This window comes from Lutra lutra, chromosome 1 (assembly GCF_902655055.1).
Source record: "Lutra lutra chromosome 1, mLutLut1.2, whole genome shotgun sequence".
Lineage (NCBI taxonomy): Eukaryota > Metazoa > Chordata > Mammalia > Carnivora > Mustelidae > Lutra > Lutra lutra.
The window spans coordinates 83,330,561-83,358,115 of NC_062278.1; the positions used below are offsets into that span (position 1 = coordinate 83,330,561).

General features: G+C 48.2%; 2 long non-coding RNA genes across 3 annotated transcripts; one reads left to right on the forward strand and one right to left on the reverse strand.

Annotated features, from left to right (window-relative positions):
- Positions 1 to 4,172: 4,172 nt before the first annotated feature.
- On the reverse strand, positions 4,173 to 17,795 carry LOC125099328 (uncharacterized). 2 transcript variants are annotated; one of them, XR_007127107.1, is made up of 6 exons: positions 17,525 to 17,795; positions 16,510 to 16,714; positions 15,781 to 15,897; positions 8,639 to 8,722; positions 5,985 to 7,096; positions 4,173 to 5,426 (listed from the first exon to the last, which is right to left on the reverse strand). It is a non-coding gene; the product is annotated as an uncharacterized LOC125099328 (long non-coding RNA). The 2 variants fall into 2 exon arrangements; XR_007127110.1 differs by lacking the exon at positions 16,510 to 16,714.
- LOC125099338 (uncharacterized) lies at positions 12,235 to 27,394 on the forward strand. Its single transcript, XR_007127120.1, has 4 exons — positions 12,235 to 12,481; positions 13,182 to 13,338; positions 21,272 to 21,418; positions 27,227 to 27,394. It is a non-coding gene; the product is annotated as an uncharacterized LOC125099338 (long non-coding RNA).
- Positions 27,395 to 27,555: the final 161 nt, after the last annotated feature.

Sequence of the window (27,555 nt, forward strand, 5' to 3'; positions counted from 1 at the left end):
AGATCCACATTTTTAAAGCAATAGTGTCTGCTGGTTTGTGAGCCTAGTTTCTGGTGAATTCAGTTCCTGTGAATTATGGCCCCAAGGGTTTATGAATTGCCAGGAAAGATAAAAATCTAGTTCCCAGATGGGAAAGGTAGAAGAGCAGATCCCCAAGCACAGTGCCCCCTCCCTCTGGGCTCTGGGACAGCAGGAGGCCCTGGCATGCCTCTCTGATGGGCTGCCCCTCCTAACAGTTTCTCTTGTGCCCCTCAGAGTTTACTGAAAGCTGGTGGAATTTCCAAAACTAGATGAGACTGAACCACAGAGAGCAGGCCCCAGCCCAGTGATAATGGTGAAAAGTAATGGCCCCTAAGGACGGAAAGGGGGCAAAGTGGTGAAGTACTGTATAATTTTAAATGCATTTTGGGAGACGCCCGAAAATGACTAGGGCAGAACACCATGCTGGTTACATTAAAAACAAAAGCAAGGGGTGCCTTGTTAAGTTGGTTAAGTCAGTCAGTTAAGCATTTGCCTTTGGCTCAGGTCATGATCTCAGGGGTCCTGGAGTTGAGCCCCGTGTCAAGCTCCCTGCCCCGTGGAGAGTCTGCTTCTCCCTCTCTCTCTCTGCAGCTCCCACTTCTTGTGCTTTCTCTCTCTCTCTCTCTCAAATAAATAAATAAATAACTTTTTTTGAAAAAAGAAAAAAAACAAAAAAACAAAAACAAAACAAAACCTCCAAAGAGGGGGAGAACTTCGGGTTGTGATTCTCATTCCCTTCCCTCAGGTCCTCATCCCTCAGGCCCTCATCCCTCAGGCTCCTAACCAGCAATTAATAAGATGCTGGGGCCATATAATTCACACAAACAGAACTCACCAGAAAGTAGGCTTACAAACCAAATGATACTCTTTGCTCCCCTCCCAAGGGGGACACTCGACAAGGCTGGAGACATTTCGGTTGCTGCACTAGTGGATGCCAGGCGGGCATCTAGAGGGTAGAGATGAAGCCTGCCGCCAACCATCCCACAATGCCCACCGCAGCCCCCATGGCCAAAGTGTCAAAGTGCCTCCCTTGAGAAACCTTGCCTGCAGAGAAAGATTCTCTGATCTCTCACCAACCCACTTGCAGCCACACCAAACAAAGTGTATGTGGGCGATTCCTGACTAGGGAAGGCTCGGTAGTGGCTGAGAACATGCGCGGATTCCTGGACTGTGAAGCCTGAGTTCTAAGCGGGTGGGCAATGGGCTCTAGTGAGTGAATCCCTTTCCCTACCACTGTCTGCTGAAGTCCATTAAGCGTCTAGCCACTCACAGTTTGCTACCGAGTTGTAGCCAGGGGTTCCACGGAGCCCAGGTCTACAGATTGAGATGGGGAGGAAGGACAGGGCAGCCGGGACAAAGGCAAGACAGACAAATAACCAAACTGAGACACAGGCCATGCAGATTGCACAAGCCAAGCCGGAAACTGAGTCCAATGCTGAGAAACGCTGAGGGGCAGACAGAGTGCTCCCAGGTAAATACAGTAGCATTCGAGGAATGTGCAGGAAGGCCGGGGGAGGGCAACCATGTCACCTCCTGTACCCCGTAGGTTCCCGGCAACGTGGAGTGTCTTGTGCCCCCCCAGGGCAGGCAGACACGGAGGGTACCTCCAAACACTCACGGTCACCTGGGACTGAGGATTCAGGTGCTAATAAGCAAAAGACGAAAATGTGCTCTATAGAGAGGTACCTCAAGTACAGGTTACAGTGTTCCACAGCAGGAGCGCTGCCTGCACGTGGTGGAACTTGCACGTGACCTGGGCCTTGGTGCGTGGGCACTGCAGGGGGAGCTGAGCTTGCCTGAGAGCCCCAGACCTGGATGACTGGGGGGTGGGGAGTGGGGGAGGGGATGGGTTGTCCTGCTGGCAAGAATCTCTGTAAAGCAGCTTCTGGCTTGGAGGATTTTATCCCGACTTGTGTTTTGGTCACTCAACAAAACCTCTGTCTCTCTCCCTCCTAACTCTTTCTGAGAAATAAGGCCGTACCTACTCTTACTAGGAATCACGGACCGGGGGAAGCCCTGTGGAGCTTAATGGCGAACCCATCAATGTTGGTGATGCTGGTGGTTCTAACTTACAGGCCATCAGATGTTGCTTCCTTTCCCGTACCTCTGCCTCACTCAGAAAGAGCAACTCAGAAACCTACCCAGGCGAAAAGTCATATGCTTTGAAGAGGTGCTAATAATTCAGCAGCCTAAACATTTTCCGGGACCAGATCTTTACCAGAGCTGCTAACAAGTAGTCAGATGGACGGCCCTGTGAGCTTTCTCCTCTGACAATGAACGCACAGAAAGGTCAGCCGCCGGACATAGAAAGAGGAGAAGGGTCCTGAATACACACAGACAGTTTAATCACCCGTGAAGAAATCCAAGAGTTGACTGAAAGTGCTTTGTCAGGGAGAGAAGGGAGGCCCCGGCCTCAGAGAAACGCCAGGAAGGCTGGAGGTTGCTTTGGCCACAGAGATGGTGGCTGACCACAGAGGCCACCATGGAGACACCAAGGGCCTGCTGGGGGAATGGTGGTGGAGAGACTCAAAAACAGGAGGGCAGGGAGAGCCAGCACTTTCCAAAGGGACTGGCAAACACTTGTTCCCTAAAAAAAAGATGAAAACTGAGCTCAATGGGAAGGGAAGACATTGTTTTTAAAACCACCACAATTACTTAAGGGCTGGTTAGTCCTTCAAGCTTCTGTCCATCAATTCTGTCATTTCTTATTCCAGACTCCTCAGAGTATTTGAAAGACTGGTTTATTCAGATTACATCAATGTCCCTTACTTGCATTTAAAAAAATCAAGGTCAAGCTATGTTGATATGCGAAAGGGAATTTAGATGAATGAGGGCTGGCTCCCAGGCTCTGGCCCTGTAATTACTTTCTTTGTAAGCCTGAATACCCAATCAGATGGTTGCCTTCTCAACACTTTTTGTCATATTTATGGAATACCTTTAAACAATGGAATCTGGAAACTACAGCAACATCTGTGTCCAAATATATCCAAGCCTGTTTGTGTTTTTAATTGGAAATCAAACAATTTTAGATGAACTCATCTATGGTAGCATTGCAAATGCATATCTTTAGGTAATTCTTGAAAGCATTTTGCAAACCATTAAAGTAACGACATCATGCTTTATCTTTAAAAGATATTTCTCAGCTGTGATTACTATTGGAATGAAATCAGGGGTGGCATTCAAAAAAGACTGCAACATAAAAAGGTTTGCATAAGAATTCTGATTCCATTAGAAAACCAGTCCTTTTAGGCCAGTTCTTCCATTCTCCATTGGCTCATGCATTATGGTTGGTTTGTTCTCATTCCAATTAAAGATGCAATTCATTAAAGAGTCTTTAACTTCATTAAAGCAAAGCTTTCTGTTAAGGTTATCAAGCGTTGATGGGCTTCTAAGCGGACATTCTCCGCAGGCAGGAGAATGCCACTTTCAAACCCTCTGATTTTGTATGAAGCGACTCCTTTCTACACAAAGAATTTCATTTCTGTAGTCTGGCCTAGTAAAACGTTTATTCATTTACACTCAGCTTGGTTATTTTAGGCCCAGATCCATGGGCCCAATAATTTCGATATGAGGATGATGTGTACAGAAGGAGAGTTGTGTTGTTTTCATTTAATCCTTGATGCTTAGAAAAAAAAAACTTAAACCAATTAAGTGCTTCCATCACCTGGAGTTTCTTAGGAGGAAATGACTTTTCAAGGCATGTGGGAATTGTCAAGAAAAGAATTTTCCCTTGAAATGATGTGTTGGTACACGGGAGAAGTGCCGGGCAGGGTAGCAAGAGGAAGAGGTAACTTGGCCGATGAGGAAATGAGTAGCTGTTTTGAAGGCTTGATGAACAGGAGACCAGTGCACATTTTCCTCATTTATCTTTTCATTTTGAAAGTGGTGGAATTCAGGTATGTCTTGATTGTTCAGGATAATAAAGGATACGTGAGACATGACAAGAAAAGCCACCAATGGTGAGCAAAATAAGAAAACCAGGGATCACTTTTTTTTTTTTTAAAGATTTTATTTATTTGACAGAGATCACAAGTGGGCAGAGAGGCAGGCAGAGAGAGAGAGAGGAGGAAGCAGGCTCCCTGCAGAGCAGAGAGCCCCATGTGGGACTCCATCCCAGGACCCTGAGATCATGACCTGAGCTGAAGGCAGAGGCTTAAGCACTGAGCCACCCAGGTGCCCCGGGGATCACTTTTTAAAATTTGTTTATTAACACTCACACCAAGCTGTATACTTTGGTTCCCATGGCCTCGTGGTATCTGATGTCACATATAAAATCGCAGAGGTCATGACAAGCAGGAAGAGAGGCCTGGCCCTGCCGTCTGAGTAATACAAACAGCCCTGTGTGTTGTATGTGGGCCTGAATAGGCCACCTGAAGAGCCCAGCTCTGGAGCCCACCAGCCACCACCTCACTTCTTCCCCTGCCTCTGCCTGCCCCCTAGTGGACAAGCATGGGAAGTGTGGGAGTCATCCTGCAGGGCTTTGTGAGGACTGAAATATGGCTCCCTGAGAGCATGCCCTCCCACCGGCCTGTTCCCAAGCACTGTCTGTGGATTTCCTGGAGAATCAGAGCTCTGCCTGGAGACCCTGGGATCTCCCTGGGATGAACACCTCCACTTCCTGTGTCCTTTTCCTGGGGCCTTTGTCTATCTCGGCCTGCCCCCATCCCCAACTTGCAGACATTGTCCCTCCAGTGGTCTCCACAGGAGACCTGCCTTTCCTAGAAAGGACAAATTATTCCTTCTTTGAGTCCTACAAACCGTGCAGAACCAACAGGGTGCTCTACTATTAAACATGTACAGGGTGCTGTACACATTCCCACTGTAGGAGCCTCTCGTGCATCCTGTATGTCCGGAGAGGCATTCATTCGTTCATCAGAAACCTTCTAGATGCCCAGCCCTGGAGACACGGAGGAAACGGTGCCAAGGCTCCCACCTGGAGGAGCTCACAGCCCAGGGAAGCGACAGCTTATCCATCGATCGCCATGTGATCAGGTCGGTGCCACTAAGAAGTGCTCAGTTCTGTGCCTCCAGAATAAGGCAGTAGGGGAAGAGCCATTTGAATTTGTCATGGGCTCTGGGCACAGCAGAGTTAGTCCAGCAACTGCTTTGTTCAAATGAGCCAGGGAAAGAAAGAGGCTGGCACAGGCTGTCCTGATACCGCACACCTCTGGAGTACAGTGGCTGTGCTTGGGTATTTCCATCTCTGCCCAAGTCACCGTGATCTGACTGTCCCAGCAGAGGCAGACACTGCCAGGAGCTCCCTCAGATGACACACGCCGTGATCTTCGCACTGTGGCAGCCCTCGGCTCCTGCCCACACTCTGCTCTGCTTTGCTCACTTCAAGCCTCCTTTAATTTTGCTGAAGCTCCCGTTTTGCACGTTGCTGATTCACAGCTCTGGAAGACCTAGAAAGAAAAAAAGGTAATTATCTCCAATGACTCAGGAGCCCTCCTGGACTCTGTGATCTCTGTGTAGACTTTCACTTTGAAAGCCTGAGGGTAATAATATTGTCATCTGTGTAGGCAAAGCTGGAAGGAAACAGATTAATGTTCTTCTAAACTCCTGCCTCTTGGCAAAAATTAGTGTAGAAAAGACAGAGTCTGAGCCCTGGCCTGACAGCTGAGGTGAACGCATCTCATCCGGAGGTGAAGAGACCTGTAAAGAAACCCAGAAGATGACAAGTCCCTGGGGTGAGGGCATCAGCTCGCTCCTCACTCTCTCTCTCTCTCTGGTGTGTGTGTGTGTGTGTGTGTGTGTGTGTGTGTGTGTGTGTGTGTCTCAGTTTCTGTCTCTGTCTCTCTTTCCCTCTGAGGCAATAAATGTTTATGGGAAGAATGGCTGCCACCCTCAGTCCTGTCAGGCTGCCTGAGCCCTGGAAGGAACAGGGGTGGGAAGCGAAACCACTGGCAGATCTTAGATTTGTCAACTGAAGATTCGTGAACAAATAAGGGGAAGTGACTTACCTGCCACAAAACTACTGAGAGAGATGACCCTTGAGGAAGGGTGGGAATCCCAGGAGAGGAGAGGAGAATGGACTATGCTCCACTGCAGTCCACTGATGGACTCTCCACACTCGGAGGAAAGCACTTGCCCCACTGTTGCAGGAGCGCCAGCAGGAGCAGCGGGAGCAATGTGAGCCCTGCGCCCCTTTGGGGCGGGGTGAAACTGAGAGTCAGCAGCAAGCAGTGCCCCGGGTGAGGACTGCAGGGTAGTGCTGGGCTAGAGGGCGCAAACACTGGAGCTCCTGAGAAAGGGGTCTGGGGGTTCTCTGCCCAAGCCAGCCCTTCCCCCTGGGCAAAGGAGAGCGTTCAGGAGGCCCCACGGGGGCAGAGCCAGTGCGGCTGGAGAGTGTGGAAGGGGTGGGAAGGCAGAGCCAAAGACCTCTGGGGACAGACCTGAAATCTGTGGCTTTCCCTGAGGCTGTTGGGGCCTGGGGGAAGGAAAGAGACACACAACCACAAATGTTGTGCCCTCTGCAAATGTTATAATTAGTCTGAAGACACTCCACCATCCTATTTTAGGATGGTGTGCATTCAGATTCTCTTCCCGTGCCCGAGCTTTGGGTTCCATTAAATCCTCATTCTCCCTGCTTTTCCCCCCAATGGATTCATAATTCCTTCCTTCTCTCAATACACACTAATTGAAGGCCTGCCCTTTTCCAGGTCAGGCTGGGTACCAAGAACACAATGTCAGGGAAAACAGACAAGGCTCTGCCCTCGTGGCACTTCCACAATAGAAAAGGAGAGATCTTGATTGAATACCCACACAAGTTATGGGACACCGCACTATGGGGAGCTCTGAGGCTATAGTAAGGGGTTTGGTTTAATCAGAGATGTCAGGGAACTCTCTGAGGAAGGGATGAATGAAATAAAATTTGAAGGACCAATAGGATTAACCATGGAAAGACTCAAGTATGACCAGAGTACAGACAGCAAGGCAGGCAGGAGGCACAACAAGGCTGGTCTTGAGACAGACGTGGCCAGTGAGGGGGGGCAGGGTTGGGTGGGCACTGAAGGGCTTAAGCAGATGGGCCATGTGATCAGAGAGGCATTGCAGAAGGACTGCTCCAGCTGCCCTGCAGAGAAGAGTGTGGAAAAGGTCATAAGTGGATGTCATGAGACCAGTTAGGAAGCCGTTACAGGTGAGTTCGAGACCAGGAGGAGAGCAAAGGCGGGCAGAGCGCAGGGGGCGGGGAATTCTATTTAGGATGCATAATTGTCAAGACATGGTGATGGAACAGATAGGCTTACAATGTACTCCACACCTGTCCGATCCTCCAACAGCCCCCCCCCCCCCCCCGCCATAAGCCCTCTCTTCGTGGGCTAGATTACTGAGACACAAATGCGACATTCTCTTTGTCAGGTGTGTCCCTAGAGAAGCCTTCATGATTCCTTTCTAGTTTTCTCTAAATATGAAGGAAAGAAGGTCCATGATGCGTGGAACATATCAATTCAAAGGTCACAAGTTGACAGGATGACAGCAACTCAGATTATAGGATTGTCAACTTCCAAACTCCTTGACCTTGGCTGAAGGGCTGAAGGGTTGGGACAAGACCAAGAGAGCTTAACACTGCGGGCTGCTGGAGTGTTAGAGGGGCTGACCGAGAGCTCGAAATTCATGTATGGTCCAATTAATTGACGTATTTTTCTACTGCACACTTAGGGGATGCTTTTGTAAGATTCCCAAGTTGGCTGGGAGTGCACCTAGCTACCAGAAGCCCTCCTGCTAGGACCCCTGCTTCTACAGCACAGCCACCCATCCATCTCAGGAATGCGGTTTTCTCTCTGTGCTGGGGTAGGCATCAAGGACTGGAAGATGAAGAAAAGTGTCCTGCCCTCCAGGAGTTGCAGCCTTGCAGACCCGTCAATCAGGAGGGCACGGTGTGATGGGCGACAACATAGGCAGGGATAGAAGCTCGGCCCAACGGAATTAGGGAGATTTTCCAGAGGGCCCATCTAAGCCAAGTCAAGGCGTGAGCGGGAATTTATCTGGAGAAGTGGAGACTGATTGTTTCAGGCAGAAAAAAAAATAGCTGATACAAAGACGCAAAGATACCTAAGAATGAGGTGTGACGAAAAAGTGATGGCCCTGGGGTGACAGTGGGGCTATAGCCAGAGGTGAGACTGGAGACAGCATTGGTGGGTCACAAAGGATCTTAACTACCTGCTTTAGACATTAGTGTAGTATTCGAATTTCTGTTGCTGCATAACAAATTACCCCAAATCTTAGGTGCTTAAAACAATAAACATGAGAGTGCCTGGGTGGCTCATTCGCTTAAGCCTCTGCCTTGGGATCGGGTCATGATCCTGAGCTCCTGGGATGGAGCCCCCCATCAGCTTCTTTGTTCAGCTGGGAGCCTGGTTCTCCTTCTCTCTCTGCTGCTCCCCCTGCTTGCGCTTCTCTCACTCTCCCCTCCACCTCAAAATAAATAAAATCTTTAAAAAAAAATAATACAACAACAGACATGTATTATCTCACTATTTCTGTGGGTTAATAATCCAGGCATAGCTTAGTCCTCTGACTCACGGTCTCACAGGCTTCAGTCAAAGCGTTGGCCAGGGCCTGCGGTCACCTCAAGGTTCGACTGAGGGAGGATCACCTTCCAGGCTTACTCAACGTGGCTGTTGGCCAGTCTCAGGTCCTTGCTGGCTTCTTGCTGAAAACATGTGTTCCTTGCCACATGGGCCTGTCCATAAGGCAGCTCACAACATGTCAGTTGGCGGGGGGTGGGGTGGGGTGGGGGGGGTGGGTTGAGAGAAAGACATAGTCTTTTTTTAACCTAATCTCAGAAGTAACATCCCATTACTTTTTAAATTCTATTTGTTTAAAGAGTCACCAGATCCAGCCCCCATGCCCACAGGTGAGGGGGTTTACACGGGGTGTGAAAACTAACAGGTGGAGATCCCTGGGGTTGCTTTGGAGGCCGCCTACCACTTAGAGGAGAGCTATTTAAGACACAAGCCCAGCATCATCCCATTCTTCATAAATTATATAGAAAGACCTATAATTTCACTGCATCTTAGTTTGTTTTTGTCGATGGGTACACTCTGGTCCCTAGGAGCCCTGAAGAACAGTGTGCTTTATTTCACGTCTCTCCCTAAGGATTTTATACAACCCACTTGGCACTCACGCTGTTATTATTAGATAGATTCAGCCAGAAGCTGCCTGTGTGGGTAGAGAGAGGTGGGAAGGTAGGGAGGCAGAGAAAGGAAGTGATCAGGACCCCAAATTGAATCAAGAAAAAGGTCACACGCCAACTGAAAATTAGAAATGAATCTGAGTAGAACTAAGTATCGTGGTTGACAGCTCATACGTGCCATGCCAACTTGCCACGGCTTGGCAGCGGACCTTGGTTTTCCCACATGCAACTGAAAATAACTAACATTCATCCTGAGGGAGTACCACTAAAATAAGTAACTACTGCGAGCTATACCTCACTGCTCATTCAAGCTGGAAGCAGTCTGCAATTACTTAGCTGAAATTAGATACAAATTAAGTTGCCACTTCCGGAACCCTTTTTCCTGTACTATATTACAAAACAGAAACTGATTTTTGAACTCTGACAGTTTCGATTTTTTCTTTTCTTGCAAATAAATGTGATATCTGATAGAATACCCACAATAACAAATTATTGACACTGACCTCTTGTGAGATCTCATCTCTTTAAAGGTCTGGTCTCATCTCTTTAGAGGTCTGGTTTTCTGATTCTCAGACCTGGGTGTAATTGCTATGGACAGAGTGACAGGTTGCTAGAGAGGAGAGCAACTTGCCCACATTTGAAGTACACCACATGGCGGGGGGGGGGGGGGGGGGGGGGGGGGTGGAGGAAAGAGGACTAGGACAGAATTTTCCCCCAAGATGTATGTGGATGGCCCTGCTCCCACTTTTTTGGCTTGTCTGAAAGCTCTCAGGGTCTGCAGCCATTTAAATACAGACGGTCTCCTATTTTTTTTGTTTTTTTTTTTTGTTGTTGTTGTTAGAGAGAGAGAGAGAGAGCACGTGGGAGCACAGGCAGACAGAGTGTCAGGCAGAAGCAGAGGGAGAAGCAGGCTCCCTGCCGAGCAAGGAGCCCGATGTGGGACTCGATCCCAGGATCCTGGGATCATGACCTGAGCCGAAGGCAGCTGCTTAACCAACTGAGCCACCCAGGCATCCCAGACGGTCTCCTATGTTTTTAAAAACAAAACAAACATGCATGAAAACAATGATAATAGCTTGAGGGTCACCCCTCAAACTTGGCTAAAAAGGAACTGGCATACAGACAATGTGGGTGTTTGGAGGTCTTCTGTTATGAAAGAGTCCCCGGATTGTATTATCTCCTTAGTAAAATACCATCTTCCTTGACCTGCTATTAGAAGAAGTAAATGAACTTCAAAGAGCCCAGCTGTGCCAGAGTCTAGGACGCTGTGGCAGCTTTCAGGGTAGATTGCTTCTCCGTAACTTTGAAGTTCAAGCTCCCTTTGCAGAAGGCAAAGAGTACTGTTGGAGATATTAGTCATCATTTAAAACTACCCCTCCACCCCCTTTCACCAGCCCCACACATTCCCACCCTATATCCTTATCATAATATGGTGAATCTTAGAAGTGACAAATTAAATAAAGAGTTTCCAGGTAACCTTTCTGCCTCCATGACGGTTTCCTTTTCTTTTTCTTCTTCTTCTTCTTTTTTTTGTCTCTGTAAGTCTTAAAAAAGAACACTAAAAGTCACCTAAGCAAACCCTTCAGATGGTGAATCTCGACAGCCTCACTTTAATTTGGGGGGTTATTTCATGCCTAGTTTAACTTTTTAAATTATATTTAGTATCTTTTCCAGACTTCTTAGGGCTTGGGAAGAAAATGCAATGAAGTTAAATGAGCTCAAAGTAAATTGAGTAATCCAAAATGAATTGATGTCAGCAATGATTCTGCAAGCAGCTCTCTCCCACATCACATCTCCTGGGACTGGTGAGCTCAACACTACATTTATTCTGACAGAGGAAAGCACACACGCAGACTCCGGCTGGCCCAGACCAGCTGAAAATGCAAGGCAACCACCCTCTCTGGACAACTTTCTGCCTTCCTAGCACTTATCATGGCCTGAAAAACCCCTGTTTGAGGAAGGACTTTAAGTCCTAGTAAGACAAAGTTATACCCTTAAGAGTGACTACCTGAATGGCAATTTGGCAGAAGGGCTCCATATTCCTGGCTCCTCCAGCCCATTGATCCAACCCTCCTAAAGGTCATCATCCCACCGTAACTCACTAGGGAAAAGATAACCTCCAACTCGGACATTGAAAAGATGGCAAAGTGCAAGAAGGACTGAGGGGATCAAAGAGGCAAAATCAAAATGCTGCGATCTTGTTTATTTTCACCATTCAGGGAACTTTTTTTTTTTTTTTAAGGTTCTTTCTCTTAACTTTTTACTGCACTGGCTCCCTTCTTATCTTTCAAACCAGGGAACTTTTTGATTAGCCTCCTTTTTTCTTCCCCGGTGTCAAAAAAATACAAAACCTTAAGTTCTGAGGAGGGACTCTGCAGCAGGAAGAGGAATCAGATCACAGGAGGATGGGTAGGAAAAAGGCTGCACGTGTTTTCTCCCCACATCCTCGCCCATCACACCCCAACACACAACACACGTCTCAATCAGTGTGTAAAAATAGCTGTCCAGGTTTTGTTATTCATCCCTAAGCAGCAGCTCCCCGCACTGCCTGACGCCCTTTAGCAGATTGTACTATCAAGTGACGCCTCACACGTCCCATTCCCCACCCCTCGCCAGATACAGGTCTTCGGTGACCTCAGACATTTTCGTTTCGATCAGGAGTGCGGCGCGGGAGAGGAAAACCCGCCTCGTTCCCCTCCTCCACGCCCCAGGCCGCGGCGCGGGGAGAGCGCTTCCATCTGCGCCGGGACAGAACCGCCCCTCCGTGCCGCCCGGCACGTCCAGTACGAAGGCGCCCGGGCCGGAACACTCCCTTCCGTGAGGGGAGCAGCTTTCCCAGGGGCCTTAGGAGAGGCTCTGGCCTTTCCTAATGAGGGCTGGGAGCCTCCCCTGCGGGATCGTTCCTAGCAGGCGCTCCCCCTCCCGGCAGGGAACACCGATTTCCCCACCGCCGGGGGAGGGACTCGCTTCTACTGCCCGGGCAGCCGCGCCGGCCGCCAGAGCCGGCGCATGCGTAAGCGGGGGATGGGGGGCGCGCATGCGTCGGCGGCGGGTCCCGGGGTCAGCCCGCGGAGGAGGTAGTTGCGTGGGTTAGGCGCTCCGCGGTTTCCTGGAGGCACCTCCGGGAGCGTGCACCGTTGGAAGGGAGCCACAGGAAGCTAAAGGCACAGGCTCCCCACAAGGCTTCTGCTTCATGCCTCCATTTTACAGACAAGGAAACTGATCCAAGGAAGCGGTGGGAAGTGACCAAAGCTGCATTTCTGAATTCTGGCACCTGGGACCAGATCCGGCTCTTAGTGGCATGGTTTAGGTGCTCCTTTGGTGAGCATTTATCAAGTTCCTTGATGAGGTGTACTAAATGTCTTCATGGTATGAAAGATAACCACGAATACATCAGAAGCAGTGTGACAATGGGTGCCCCAGACTTGGGCATAGAATGAGACAGCCCTGGGTTTGATTTTGATGATTTGCCAGACTACGCTGCTTGCTGGATGGCCTTAGTGAAGTGGCTAACCTCTCTAAGCGGTAGTTTCCTGGTCTGCATAAAAGAGATAAAATAGGACCTACCTCCTGGGTCGCAGAGTTTAAATGAGATAAGGTACACATTGCTTAGAACGATCAGTGCACGTGAAAGGCACTCAAGTAAGTGTTCCTGGGGTATTTTGAGGTAGAACTGGTAGGCACATAGGCCTTCATGAGACCATCAAGATACTCATTTCCAGACAGAAGTCATGCAGAACAAGAGGGAAGGTACTTTCCCCTGCACAGCACTCGGGGAGACTCACATGGGTGACATGACCTGGCACTCCAGAGATAAGAGGAAATGGTCTCTGTTTATCTTTCCACCAGCTGCTCCCACCTGCCCTCTGCTCTCCCTCCTTTTCCAGCTGTCACTGTGACTCACAGTGGCTGCAAAGATACATCAGGAGCTCTTATCAGAGTGAAATGCATTCTGCAAAGGTGGTTTCATTTATGTTTGGAGTCCTACTCTATTACAGGGGTCTCTGTCCTCTTTTTGTAGGCAAGTCAGGCACAAGAAGGAGAAGTGGATTTACGTGAATGAGAAGGAATGGTGGTTAAGCACATTGGAGGAGTCTGGGATTGTAGATCACCAGAGATGAAGATCATCTGGGACAGCGCCCTCATGCTAGTGAAGGAGCCTTGAAACACTATAAAAGGTTTTAAACTCAAGTTGGAGAGCCCTGATTTTCTGTGTCCCCGTAGTTCTTCCATCCACTCAAGCACACGGCTGTAGGGGCACATTATATATTGCCAAGTACAAGGTTCTGCTCAGTAAGCAGGGAAAGGGAAAAGGAAAAGGAAAATGGGAATCCAGAAGGATTCCCAGGTTCTTTGTTCAACTTCACGGGTAGTGGCACCCTTAACTGTGATCGTGACCAGAGGGAAAGAAACTCCTCTGAGAGGAAGATGGCATGTTTTGAACACATTTTTTTATGTGCATGGGACCTCCAGAATGTAATTAGGAACATGTGTGCCAAGCCCACCAGAAAGAGGCCTAGAAGTGCCCCCTGGGAAATAGTCAACACAGAGGTCATCACTGAAGCTGGGGCTGGGATGAGATGGTCCAGAGAGAGCAGGCCAAATGGGAAGATCATGGGGTGGATGAGAAGTGAACCTGAAATATACCAGCTCCTAAGGGTCAGATGGGGGTCCTGACAAAAGGGCAGAAAAGTGAGAAGAAAACTAGAAAAAAAAAATAGCGTCAGGGCACCTGGGTACCTGTCATTGGATGACTGTCTTTGGAGCAGGTCACGATCCCAGAGTCCTGGGATTGAGCCCCACATCGGGCTCCTTGCTCAGTGGGAGGCCTGCTTCCCACTCTTCCACTCCTCCTGGTTGTGTTTCCTCTCTCGCTGTGTTTCTCTCTCTGTCAAATAAATAAAATCTTAAAAAAAAAAAAAAAAGGCATCAAGCAGTCCAAATGAGGAGGTTTTCTAGGGTGAGGAAGTGATCAGGAGTGGGAAATGCCGCAGAGATGCCCAGCACATGAACAGTGGAATGTAACCATTGAGTTGGACCATGAGGAAGTCAAGTCATCGATGACTCACATGACCCTGGTTTCAGTGGGGCTATGAGAGCAGAAACTGGGTCACAAGGGGTTAGAGGCAAATGGAGTCAGGGAAGAGGAGCAGCGGGGAGAGTGGGTATAGCTCACTGTTTCAGAAGTGTTGGGCAGAGAAGGGGAAATGACAGCTGGGGAGGCTGTGTGAGTTTTTTTGTCAGTGTCTTCTTACTATGAGAAACTGAAACATGCTGACAGGGTCAAGAGAGACAGGATGGGTCAATAGGGAGAAAGAGAATGGGGTCTGAGTACAACCTCCACAGGAGTGCACGGGAGGAGAAGGTATTCTGTCCCCATGTAACCCAAAGGAAGGATTGCTCTTCCTTCATTCTCTTTTTTCTATCATGTGAGAGGAGGCAATGCACTTGAAAGGGTTAGGGATGGACTTGAGGAGCTCTTCAAAACAAGCTTTGATTGAGTCATGGATCTAGCCATGGCATCAATCTGACTGTCAGGTGCATTTAATTAACCTCATTTGCATGTAGAATTATGCCCAATGCCATCCCAAATAATGTGACATAGATCCTGTTATTACCAGGTCTGTCAGGACTCTGGGTGGTGAGTGACTGAAACCCAACTCTAACCACCTAAACCCAAAATGGAATCCAATAGTTTGCTGAACTGAGTAGACTGGCTTTAGGTAGGGTTAGGTTTCAGGGACTTAAAAGATGTTGTTGGGAATAGTAGGGATTATGACATATGAATTCAGTGTACTCAAGGCATTCATCTGCCTGGTGGGAGTGGGGGGGTGAAGGATCTTCCCAGAAGATAGGCAGAGATAAAGAAAAGGCAACACTTAGCTTCACAGTTCAAAAGTAGAGTTTGGAGCAAGACAATGGCCATGTAATTCAAGCTCTTAACCTTGAGAAAGTACCCCCTACCTTCCATTACTTTCTTTTTTTTTTTTTTTTTAAGATTTTATTTATTTATTTGACACAGAGAGAGAGATCACAAGTAGGCAGAGAAGGGGAAGCAGGCTCCCTGCTGAGCAGAGAGCCTGATGCAGGGCTTAATCCTAGGACCCAGGGATCATGACCTGAGCTGAAGGCAGAGGCTTAACCCACTGAGCCACCCAGGCGCCCCCATTACTTTCTTCTTTAGCAGAACAAGGACTGGGTTTGGTAGACTGAAATTGGAGTTTTATGTATGAGAGGTCTAGACAGGAAGAGAAGAGGGGACCATGGGGGAACGGAAGCAGCAGAACAAGATAGGAAAGAGGCCTAGGGGGAGCAATAGTATTGGAAAAGTAAGGACTAACCCCACAGGCGGAAAAAGACCTCCCATGTTACCCCCTCCCCCCTGAAATTATGAAAAGGAGACCTTGGGTAGCCTTGCGCTGGTCAGATGGAGGGAGGCCCAACATGGACTTCCCACTCTATGCTAGTCCCCTTACAGCCTAGACCCTACACAAATGTAGCAGCAAGTCTGCGACCAGCTTGCCAGAGGTGAGCACTGTAACAGGGGGACTCAGTGATGTGGGCTGCCAAGGGAATCCCTAGGATCAGGGCAGAAAGTCATGGCCAGAAGTCAGAAGTACCTGAGAGAGCAGAGACTAAGCCAGCCAAGGAGCTCTGTTGGAAGCACTGTCTCAATCTAGAGGATGAACCACCAACTCAGCATCCACAGACGTCCATATCAGAGGCTGGCAGTCCACCTAGGACAGGAAAAGTGGACACTGAGATGGACAGACTCCAGGCAGCTATCTTCTAGGACCATACAAGGCCAAGAGTTCCCTTTCTCTCAAATACTATGAGGGCACAGAAGCCACACACCACCTGACTTCCACCTTATAGACCCTGCAGGTGATCGAAACACTTAAAAGTCCTTATAGGCCCAGGCACTGACCAGTCTGAATGGAGGTGTTCTGCTGTTCTAGCACTAACCCTTTTGTTGACAAATTGTGAGGAGCTTGGGGAGAGTCCTGGACAAGGGGCACAGGGGGTTGCTCAGGGAACTCAGGACAGCCTGTTTACCAACTGCCCCAGGCATATTTCAGCATTGATCGATCAGGTCAACCATAATGGTGGGTTTAGGTGACTGTGAGCCAAACACCATCATCTTTATTGGTGAGGCAGGAGAAGGGCAAGGCCATCTGAGAAACTGAATGTGTTCCCAAAGGGGATATCGAAACTATTGGATTGGACCAAGACTTAAACCAGTGTCTCCCCCTACTAACCAGTGCCTCCAGATTGGTGATGGGCAAACGAGGAAAATTCCATTTTATTGAGACATCCACATTGCTGTGTGTGTTGAATTTACCACTCACCTGCTTTCCTTTATATGGACATCACTTTCAGGCAGCAGCTCCGAGCATGTCTTTCTCAATAGTGCCCGCAACGGTACTAGGGCATGTTTACATTGGTCCAGCTTTACTCATGAACCCGTCTCTGAACCAGTCCCCGGTTGGCCAAGCCCGGGTCACGTGACTGTTTCTCACCTCAGGGACTGAGAGTGGGGAGAGGTATGGCTCTCTAAAGGAAATCAGGATGCTCTTAGTAGATAGAAAACGAGGTACTGGTTTTTGGGCAAGTAGGCACATTGAAGCATACATACACCACTGTTGCCTTCTGGGGGTTAACTTTCTTAAACACAGGGCTGAGTGGAGTATCTCCACAGCATGAAATGAATCGTCACTTGAGCATTTACCCATAAATTGATCCATTTGGATAACTAATATAGAAAAGCAGTAAATCAAAGCAGGATTTTTCCCCTCTTAAATTTTTTTATGATACTGATTACATTTTTAATAATTGAATTAGATAAATATAATCAACTAAGTGTCCAGTATGGTTTAAAGCATAGTGCATTTCACAAATGCATTTAGAAAATAGTCTCTCCTCTTATGAATGTGAAGACAAGTGTCTTACTTTCTCCTCTGTGCATTATTTTCTCTTTTTAAAGCAAATCACCCTCTCCTAAGTCCAAGAGAAACTAGATAATTTGTTATTGCCCGTAAAAAAATAAAAGAAGAAAAGAATTTTTTATAATAAATTAAAAGTTTAATTATCCAAGGAGAGATAGCATTGGGTTTTCTTCACAGACTTTTGTTTTCAATACTATAAAACATTCCACCCATAATTTTTTTTAACAGTCAGCTCTAAGTAAAAGGAGATACTTAAATTCTTAGGAAAGGAAAAATAATCATCAATTTTACTCTAAAATATATGCTGTGCTTTTTGGAAATAGTACTGTTCCATAAGGGATATCTTAAAATTCGCAATTTAAAAAATTTACATCTCAGAATTGAAAAACTCTTTGGGGAAAAAAAAATCATTACTCACAATAAGTAGAAATAAACTCATCATCGTGCCCTGACGTTTGAGTCACATAATTAATTCAGAAGGGGCCGGCTTTCTCTGCATGTGGAATCCAGGCATTCGTTTCTTCATCAAATATTTATCACACCCTGCGTGGCTTCCCTGCTCTATGCTGGGCACTGGAGGATGCAAGGATGAGTCAGACAGGCCCACATCTGGGAAGGAAGGAGACAAGCCAGTAACAGGGAGGCCCACAGAGGTGTGCAGGCATGCTGAGGGCTCGTGGGAAGGAACAGTCGATTGATTTTTCAGCAGGGTGGATGGCTCAGAGGCTAGCTGGAATGATAAGCTGCCTGAAGGCTTTGCATTTCTCACAGCCACCAGTGCTGTGCCAGGAAAGTATTTTTAGAATCCCCCCTCCCCCAAAAAGATGGAGGACATTTAGAAATCCGCCCTGGCAGCCCTGAAGCAACTGGGCTCTGTGTCAGCTAAGAAATGAGAACTCCTGGTCTTCCTGGCACCTCAGGACATGTGCTCTGGCCTTGCCTGCCTAGGCCATGGGCGTCGCAGTGCCCCATTCAACATATTCAACGTTCTATCATCACTGAGCTGCCCCCACAGGCTAGACCCTGTTCAAGCAAAGCAGACCACAATCTCAGGGAGCTTACTTCTAGAGGAAGGGAGACGGACAAATTGTACGTCAAAATGGGGATAAGTACTATGAAGAAAAACAAAGCAGGAATGGCAGGATGACAAAGGTGGGGTGGGGGTATATAATACAAAATAGGGTCTTAAGAGATCCGGCCTAAATTCAGTTTCCCTAATTACCTGGGCCCCCAAGAACTGTGGCTGGTGGTGCATTGGGAGCCCACCAAAGACAGCAGCAAGCTGCCTGACCCCACAGTGCCCAAGACGTGACCAGCTCAGGCTAACACAGGCTGGTGTGCAACCCCACCCTGTCCCCCCAAAATTTTCTTATCTGGCAGCTCATGCCTGGGGAGGAAATGGGATATTTATGCTACATGTGAGAAGAAGGTTTGTACCTTGAGAGCATCTAGGGGAGATGGACATCCATATCCCCAAAGAGAACTTAGGCAAAGTGAAGATAAAAGGTCAGGGCCCGCACCAAGAGCGCTGGGGCCCAGTCTAGGTGCAGGCCCCCCCTCAAAAGGGAAGTATCAGTCAGGAAGGGAGCAGACACCACATCGTTAGAATGGGCTAGAAGGAACACCTGTGTTGGGGTGGGGACAAGGAGGCACAGACCCCGCCGTACTGGTTACCAGGCTGGGGGGCAGAATGAGAACTCAGAGTCAGGACCTTTAGGTTGGAGCACAGAGCTGGGGTAGGGTGGCCAGATGTGAAGGCTTTGGGAAGAAGTCAAGGGTTCTGTGTTTATCTCCTAACACTGGCTTAGGTGGTTCTTGGCTCTTGCCTTATTCTGTCACCTGTGTAAGCCCCTTAGTGCTTTTAACCATAAGCCAAATAACACTGAAATCAATTGTAGTTCTCTTGGGAGGGCAGCTAGGGAGGGAAGGAAGGTGAAAGGGCAAGAAATCTCCAATATTTAGGGCCTAAAGCATAATTGCAGTAGAAATCAAGTAGAAAGAGACTTAGGCCCCTAGGGAGGATAGAAGTACATACAATAAACTGACCAGCACAGCGTGCTCTCCTGTGTGGACGCCGGGACCAGAACACCTTGTTGTGTTGCCACTTTGATCATGGGATTTGGATCAAAAAGAACCTGGGGTTCGGACTTTGCTCTGGGGCTTGGCCCTGGCCTCTGCCACCTGTTGGCTGTATGACCTTGGGTAAATGACTTGACACTCTGAGCCTTCATTTCTTCATCTGGGTAGGGGAAAGGTGCAATCTGGAGCCTGGGCTAAGAGTTGGTCATGTCTGGCAAGCTAGTGGGAAACCCCGCAGGGAAAAGCAATCGGCCTTTCTGGAAGAGCTGCAAGGCATCAAGTCCAGTGAGCTCACCGAGGGGCAGAGGGTCCGCATTGGAGAAAGGAGGAGTTTTGAGGACCCCGTGGTTACAGTGGCTGAATCTGTCCTTGGCCCTGCCCAGGCTGGATCCATGGCTGGTTCCTGGACAGAGCTGTCAGGAAAAGCTAACGGGACTATTTACTACATACTCCTAAAGACACTGAGATTCAGGGTCATTGTGATGAGACCCCCATAAACGTGCATAACAGGAGAGAAAGACCTCACCTCCACGGGGCAGCTTTGCCAGAGCGGGATGGCAGAGCAGTGGGAAGGGGCAGTGCCTGGCACCCGGGCACGGATTTGTAAGTGAGTACACGAAGGATGCCTCACCCCAGTGACTCCCCGAAAGTACAGGGGAGGGAAGGTACTGTGCTGGAATTAAGTTCTAGGTGAGAGATGGTGGGAACAAACTAAGATTTGGATTCTTAGTCTTGGGGCTTCATTTGTTCCCCACAAGGTGAGAGACTCTTGGTTGAAAATAAGGATGTTCCCATACATGAGCCTGGACGGGTCAGGTTCCCTTCAGGAGCCACATTAGGGACCCAACGGAACCCTTGGGGGACTGCTCAGGACATCCCCCGGTGCATTTGGGCATCGAGACAGCATTCCCACGGCAAACATTGTTAATTAAAACATAACCTGGCACAAATCTTTGAGCACTTACTATGTGCCAGGAAGGTATACATGCTAAGAGGGATTTGAATAATCCTTTTCTCGGCACTTGACAGTTCACAAACTACCCTGATACGCATTTTATTCCCATCAGTCTTCATGACAACCTAACAATCTAGGATCCCCCTTTACAGACTGGGAGGTGGGGTTTCAAAGAAGTCAAGTCATGTCTCCATAATAATCTAGCCAGTAAGGGGGTGCTCCTGGACTCTCTTTGGAGACCAAACAAGTGGAAGAATGAGGGGAAAATTCAGCAAACACTAAAAACTGACATTCTGACTGGAAGAGCTGGAGGGAAAGACAGGTCTTTGTGGCTGGACATCTGGAAGAGGTCTGCTGGGACTGGAGCTGGATCTAACCAGAGAGCAGAAGGCAGGGGAAGGGGGGTAGATAGGATGAGAGACAGGATGTAGAAAAGGAGGCAGTACGCACATGGGGGAAGGCAGGCTCCCTGTGCTGGTCCTGGAGCTGCCCCCGCTCTGACTTCGGCGACTGCTGGTCTCAGGGTCTGTATCCCCGCAATTTCTAATTCTTCTTGAAAAATTATTTATGACATTCTAAACGTCTGCAAAGCCACATGCAGAAATGTGCCAATATGAGAATATTAGTTAGCCAGAAATTATGCTCATCTCAAATTGCAGAAAAAAAAAAACAGGACAGGAAAAGGAATGAGCATTTATGGGCCAGACTCTGTGCTGTCACCTTTCACATTCTTGATCCCTTTTAATATTCATTAGAGTGTATTCGTTCATTACAATGACTTCAGAGTACTAGATTTTCCAGTTTACCACAGTGTCTAGCTTGTGGAATTCAGGTGGAACTGAGAGAACCAATAAACCGAGTTTAGTTGACAGTCTAATTTTTTATCCTATTTTTTAAATTAATTCAAGTTTAAATTAATTCAAGGTTTCCAAATTACCAGCTTCAGAAAGTTCATAAGTCATTGAGGTACTCGGGATTCAGAGACTGAGCCCTATCAAAAACAGGGCCTACCTTGCACTAGGTAGAGGATGAGGAGGAGATTTTCAGAGGAACCTGCCCCATTTCCTCAAACTTGGGGTGGTATAGATGCCAAGGTTTGACATACCCTGACCACTTTACCTTCCTTGGCAGCTCCAGCTCTGACAAGGAAGCAAGAAATACACCTCTGCCTCGACAGGAGCAATGTGTGTGACATGAAGGACCTCAGGTGCTACGCTGGTTTTTGACAGTTCCTCAGAAGAAAGCACTTCCTGCCTGTTATAGTCAGTCCCAGTCCAGGTGAGTCACCACATTTTCAGCCAGGCAAGTATTTTAAGGCATGAGAAATGCAAGCTGGAGCCAGCAGAGAAAGGTGAGGGATGGAACACCACCATCGGCTTTGATGATGACTTGTCATGGCACCCGGAAGGTCATTCTGGTGAGAGTCCACTCCCCGCTGTTTTGCTGGTATGGTGGACGGGGTAGACTGGTGGCCACCCTGATGCAGGTGTGGGGCATGGCCGTGGGCATAGGCATATGTGTGTCCCTAGAGCAGACAGCCACCCTGGCAGGCTCATGTTGGCTATTTGGGTCATAGACAGAAGTCCGCGCTCTCATGGATGGCCCTGCTATGCCCTCTAGGTGGTCTGGCAGGGAGCCAGCAGTGCCCCTCTGCAGAGTCAGCCACGACCTGAACCACCTCCAGCTCTGCTCTCGGGTTCAGCCTCGGGCTCTGCAGAACGTCACCACCAACAGCCTCTTTGGCTGCCATCCACACGGTGAAGCTGTGCGTCATCTATTCGGATGGGACCAGGAGGCTAGCTTTGAGCAGAAATGCAGGTTGTGTCGTGGGCCTGGGGCGTGAACCACGCTGTGGGAGCATCAGGATGAACTGTCCTCCTCACCCCTGAGGAGGGGGGAGCTGCAGTGATAATAGCAACAGGGCGGGGGTGGGGAGCAACCTTGCTCTGTCATTTTTCCTGAATCCCCTTAATTAAGCTTTTGCATGAATGTAAGAAACAAGGAAGATCCATTCCCGGGCCCCGCGGTCCTCTCCCCCAGAGTCTGACTCAGGGGCTTGCAGCAGGCTTATTTTTTATTAAGGGCCCAAGGGATTCGATTGCAGGTGATCCCGGACCATGCTTTGGAAACCACTGGGGCAGAAGTAAGCCATCAAGTGTGTGAGACACATCTGGTGTGAGTGGTGCTTCATCTGGTTTCTTAAGATAGTATTATGGGCCCAACTGTGATTCCCCAGCCCTGAATTTATCCATTGGCATCCTACCTCCCTGAATCTCAGAATGTGACTGCATTTGGAGACAGGGCCTTTCAAGGGATAATCACATGGAAAATAAGGTCACTGGGTGGACCCCAATCCAATATGACTGGATAAGGAGAGATTAAGGAGAGATTAGGACACACACACCCACAGAAGAAAGAGCATGCGAGAACACAGAAAGAAGACAGCCATCTGTAAACCAAGGACAGAGACCTCAGATTTGGGAGCTTGAGAAAGATAATCCAGCACGTATGTTCCATACACATAATATAATATCAACATATGTAACATCCTACAATACCTCCAACAGTAGTATCCTGCAATCAAACATGCTTATATTTCTGGAGGGAGATGTCTACGTTGCATAAATAAAGATGATAAGCAGCCTTAGATCAACTCAAGACAGGTTTTGTGCCAAATGAATTTATTTCAGGTCAAGTTTTGCCATCAAATGAGTTATAAATGGAATTTTGGGCATTTGGAGCTTTTAGAGTTTTGAAATCATGGACCCATATTATCCCTGTCTTCATCTCAGATGAAGAAACAGAGGCACAGGGAGATAAAACAACCTATCCACATTCATTAACTCATGGAAGATGGGGCTGGGTTACCACCCAGGCAGCCTGGTTCCCACCCACATCTGCCTGGCTGTGCCCCCCCAGTACGGCCTGTCTCTCAGGGCCTGCCTTGTCTGTAGAATAAGTACACCAGGTTTGCAGCCTTGCTATGAGGACCAGATACAGTGTAGCTTGAGTTCTGTGATGGGTCAAATTGTGTTTCCTCCCTAAATTCCTATGTTGAGATCCTAACCCTAGTACCTCAGAATTTAACCTCAGATGGAAATAGGCTTATTGCAGATATAATTAGCTAAATTAAGATGAGCCCGAATTCAATATGACTGGTGTCCTTATTTTAAAAAAGAAATTTGGACGCAGAGACAGAGGTGTGCTCAGGGAGAATGCCAGCTAAATCCATAATGCGGCGATCAGGGCGATGCTTCCACAAGCCAAGGAGTGCCCAAGATGGCCGGCAACCTGTGGGGAGCTAGGAGAGGAGGGTGGAATGGTTCCTCTCGATGAGCCTTCAGAAGGAAGTTACACTGCCGATACCTTGATCTCAGACTTCTGGGCTTCAGAATGTAGGACAGATTGGTGTTCAAGCCCCCCAGTTTGTGGTAATTTGTTATAGCCAACCTAGCAAACAAATATACATTCTTTACACGGGTCCCAGATTTCAAGTGGGAGACCAATCAAGGGTTGCTCCCCAAGTTACCGCTTTATTATGGAGGTTGTGGGAGATAAAGCCTATGAATTAGATGACTTCTAAGGCCTCTTCCCAGTTCGGGGTCTAATTTTCTATGTTGACAACATGGGGATAGCCCAGTTCCACTTACCACTTGCCCCAGCAGCCTGGTTCTTAGGGCATTTCTTTGCTTTTTTAAAAGATGGGCTCATGTGGGGTGCCTGGGCACCCAAGCCTCTGCCTTGGGCTCAGGTCATGATCCCAGGATCCTGGGATCGAGCCCCGATCAGTTGGGTTCTCTGCTGATCGGAGAGGCTGCTTCCCTTCCTCTCTCTCTGACTGCCTCTCTGCCTAATTGTGATCTCTGTCTGTCAAATAAATAAATAAAATATTTAAAAAAAAAAAAGATGGGCTCATGTAAAGGTGGTCTTAAAAAGCAAAACAAAACAAAGCAAAGAATGTTTTTTCCGCTGATGTGGGTCATGTCCGTGTACTTTAAAAATGAAACCATGTGGGCCCTAATTTCCCTTCGGATGTTCCTACTTGTATCACGAACTCAGTCAGGCTTTTCTGAAGCCGTTTCACTTGTCCCTTCAGATCTGCCAAGTTTAACGCACAGTATGTGTTTGGGCTACAAATTCTGCAGAGGAAAGCGGAAAGCTAAGTTAGAGGTGGTTTTCTGTAAGTTAAGAGTGTATCGTTGGAGCCTTATGTTTGCCTGAAAATTTGGATCCTTCATGTGGAAATGTGTCCCCTCATTGCCATTTTATTGAGCAGATAAAGGCTGCTTTAAGAAAGTATAAAAGGCTGATGAATGTTTTTTCTGTTTGTAGAACAAGGCATGTTTGGCCCAGTGTAGAGAAGGAGGTAAAAATGCTAAACCATTTCCTTCAGGCTTTGGGATGGGGTCCCCCACTGTTGAGCTGGTTTGCACTTTTAGGCCTCTACCATGAAGATACTACACATCAATTTCAGACAATTACCTGCTGAAGGTGGAGTGTGGCCCCCAACTCCCCATCCATGGAGATGGGACCTTAATGGCGAGAGCATTCAAAGAATGAGCTTCGGGTTTCCTCCTGACATCCATTTGCAGCTATTTACCAACTCCCTGTCAGCCCTCAGCCTTTGTCTGGCAGGCTGCTTCCCAAGGCTTTCCTCACCAAGCCAAGGGATATCGCTCGTCTCCCTGCAGCTCCACCCAGAGCCAGAGCCAGAGGTGCCGTGAGCACTGGCTTAAGGCTTCTTTTCTCCTTGTTCCTGGTTAGCCTTCCACCAATTTTAAGAGAAGTAGGCCTTTTCCTATCACAAATACAGCCACAGCGGCATTCTTTTGGGGTACCAAAAAGGTTGCAGGGTAGGAGGTGACACTTTGGGGATTTCATGGTTGGTGACTCACATCCAGTGTCACTGGGAGAGATTTAATTAAGCCAGAGTAACTGCCTAATAGATGGGAGCTGCTCCGGAGTAGAGACCACATCTTGTTCATCTTTGAATGCTTAGTGCCTAGCTCTGAGCTTTGGCACAATAGTAGGTGTTCAATAAAATTAGTTTTGAATGAATGAATCTTGATTTTCTTGCTTTATCAGATAGGTGTCTGACATGTGTTAAGTCCAAGACTCACAGTTACAAACAAGGTTGGAGAATGCTTCTGTTACGTCATAATAGCTCGCAAGGGTCATGTCCAATGAAAAGTCTTGAGGCCAAGGGGTAGAGGACAGAGGCCCAGGTTTGGCTCTACCATTGTCCAAGAGACCCTAGGATGTCAGCCTCCCTGTGCCTCAGTATCCTTCACTGAAACACAGACATTGTAATATCTGCTCTCTGCCTGCCTTACTGGGTGATTACAAGAATGTGACAAGAGAATGGATAGGAAAGTTCCCTGAAAATTTCAAAGGCCATACCAAGGAGATTATTTTTATTATCATTTCTATTATTATAGATATTTGTACAGTTGTGTTGCTCATAATTATTTCTGATTTCTTCAGTTTCCTTTCTACTTGTTCATGTTCAAGGATCAGAGTCAGGATTACCTCCTATCCCAGATAAAGGGATACTCAACCTGGGAGTCCAGGTGAGGCCCAAAACCAGCTTGCTTGGAGCTGAGTCGCCTGCTTGGTCAGCAAACATTCCTGTCTCACAGGTGGGGAGTGGCAAGTGAGCTTGCTGAAGACTAGTTGACATAGAATTGCCCTCTGAAACCCTTCCTGTGCCCAAAGCCACAGAAAACAGAGGACTGTGCTCCTTGACATTATTTCTAGCCCATCCAGAGAGTCCTCGGTCTCCATTCTCTCTAGAATAGGCCAGGGGGGAGGTGACTTGTGGGAAGCAGCCAGCCAGTGGCCCACAGAGCCCCGGCAGGAAGCCTCGCCTCTGCACTTCCAGGCCAGTGCTCCCTTCATTCTCCCTGCCTCTCTGGTGGAGGGATGGGGCCCTAGTAGGTGGTGCTGTGCCTCCTTTTGTTTCCTGTTGCTAAGGCAACTGGGTGAACCTAAAACAGAAACAGTCCACGTGGTCTTGCTGCCTCTACCCACACGGTCATCTCATCCGGAGAGCCACAGTTAGGCAGATTGATCTGGGCCGAGCTTGTGTTTGGGGATGAGGAACCCCCCAAGGAGAAACACCTGAGCTGTGTGGCAGTTGATATTCTCTGAGCACTCTTCCCAGGCAGACAAGATGCTGAAGCCAGGGAGTGGGGGCGGTAGAGAGTGAGGAGTTGAAGTGGCTGGAGTGTGCCAGTTGGTGGAACATGACAAGGGCTAAAATTGTCTGAGGCCAGGGTTCTAGCTGCCCGCCCTTAGTTACAGAATGAGAGAGCAGGGGGCATGGCCACTATCCCTTACCTCTGAAATCTGTGCCTCTAGCTTTCCTGCTTTCCCCAAAGAAGGGCCCTTCCGAGCTTTTAGACAAGGGTCTTTCTTTCTTTCTTTCTTTTTTTAAGATTTTATTTATTTATTTGACAGAGATTCCAAGGAGGCAGAGAGGCAGGCAGAGAGAGAGGGAAGCAGGCTCCCTGCTGAGCAGAGAAAACCCGATGCGGGGCTCGATCCCAGGACTCTGGGATCATGACCTGAGCTGAAGGCAGAGGCTTTAACCCACTGAGCCGCCCAGGTGCCCCGACAAGGGATTTTCTTAAGGAGCAATGTGATACTGTGGGGATAAGGGCAAAGCCATCTGAGAACCTGGCAGCTGTCTCAGCAGAGAGCCGCAGAGCTGGGAGTCACATGAGAGAAGTGCAGGGCACACCATCCCACAGCTGTCCACCCAAGACCTCCCTCCAACTTCCAGACTCAGCTCAATGATGACCTTCTCCAAAACTGTCTTCAGATCCACCTGGACAGGCAATGACACTGTCCTCCTCTCTCTTCTCGTATTTTCATCCGCACCTCCCCATGCACTCAGCACCTGATGGCCACATACTCACCCTTTGAATGACTTTCATTGCACACATACTAATATACTCTCATTGAAGGAAAAATCAGAAATGCAGATACCCACAAAGAAGAAAATAAAAACCACTCTTAAACCTGCCACCTGGAGATAATCACCACTGATGTTTGGCTTATGTCTTTTTTTCTGCCTACATTCAGCTCGTCAAAAGCCAGTCCACACCTTGCCCCCTCTTTGTACACTCACAGCCGCCACCGTGCTTCCCATTCAACAGTGGGTGAATAAACAAAGGGAGGAGTGGACAGGACAGAGAAAGGGTTCTCCTACCCAAAGGTTGCCTCGACAAAGGAACTATAAAGGGAAGAGCTGGTCACATGCAGCCCCGCTCTATTCCCCTCCACTCCCATCGGAGCAGAGTCAATGCCAGGGAGTGAGCAGTGCACAGAGAATGGGCCGGACCTGTACAATGATCATTAGCGGGAAGACAGAGATCCCTGCCGTGTGACTTGGAAATGTCGGCCATGGCTTA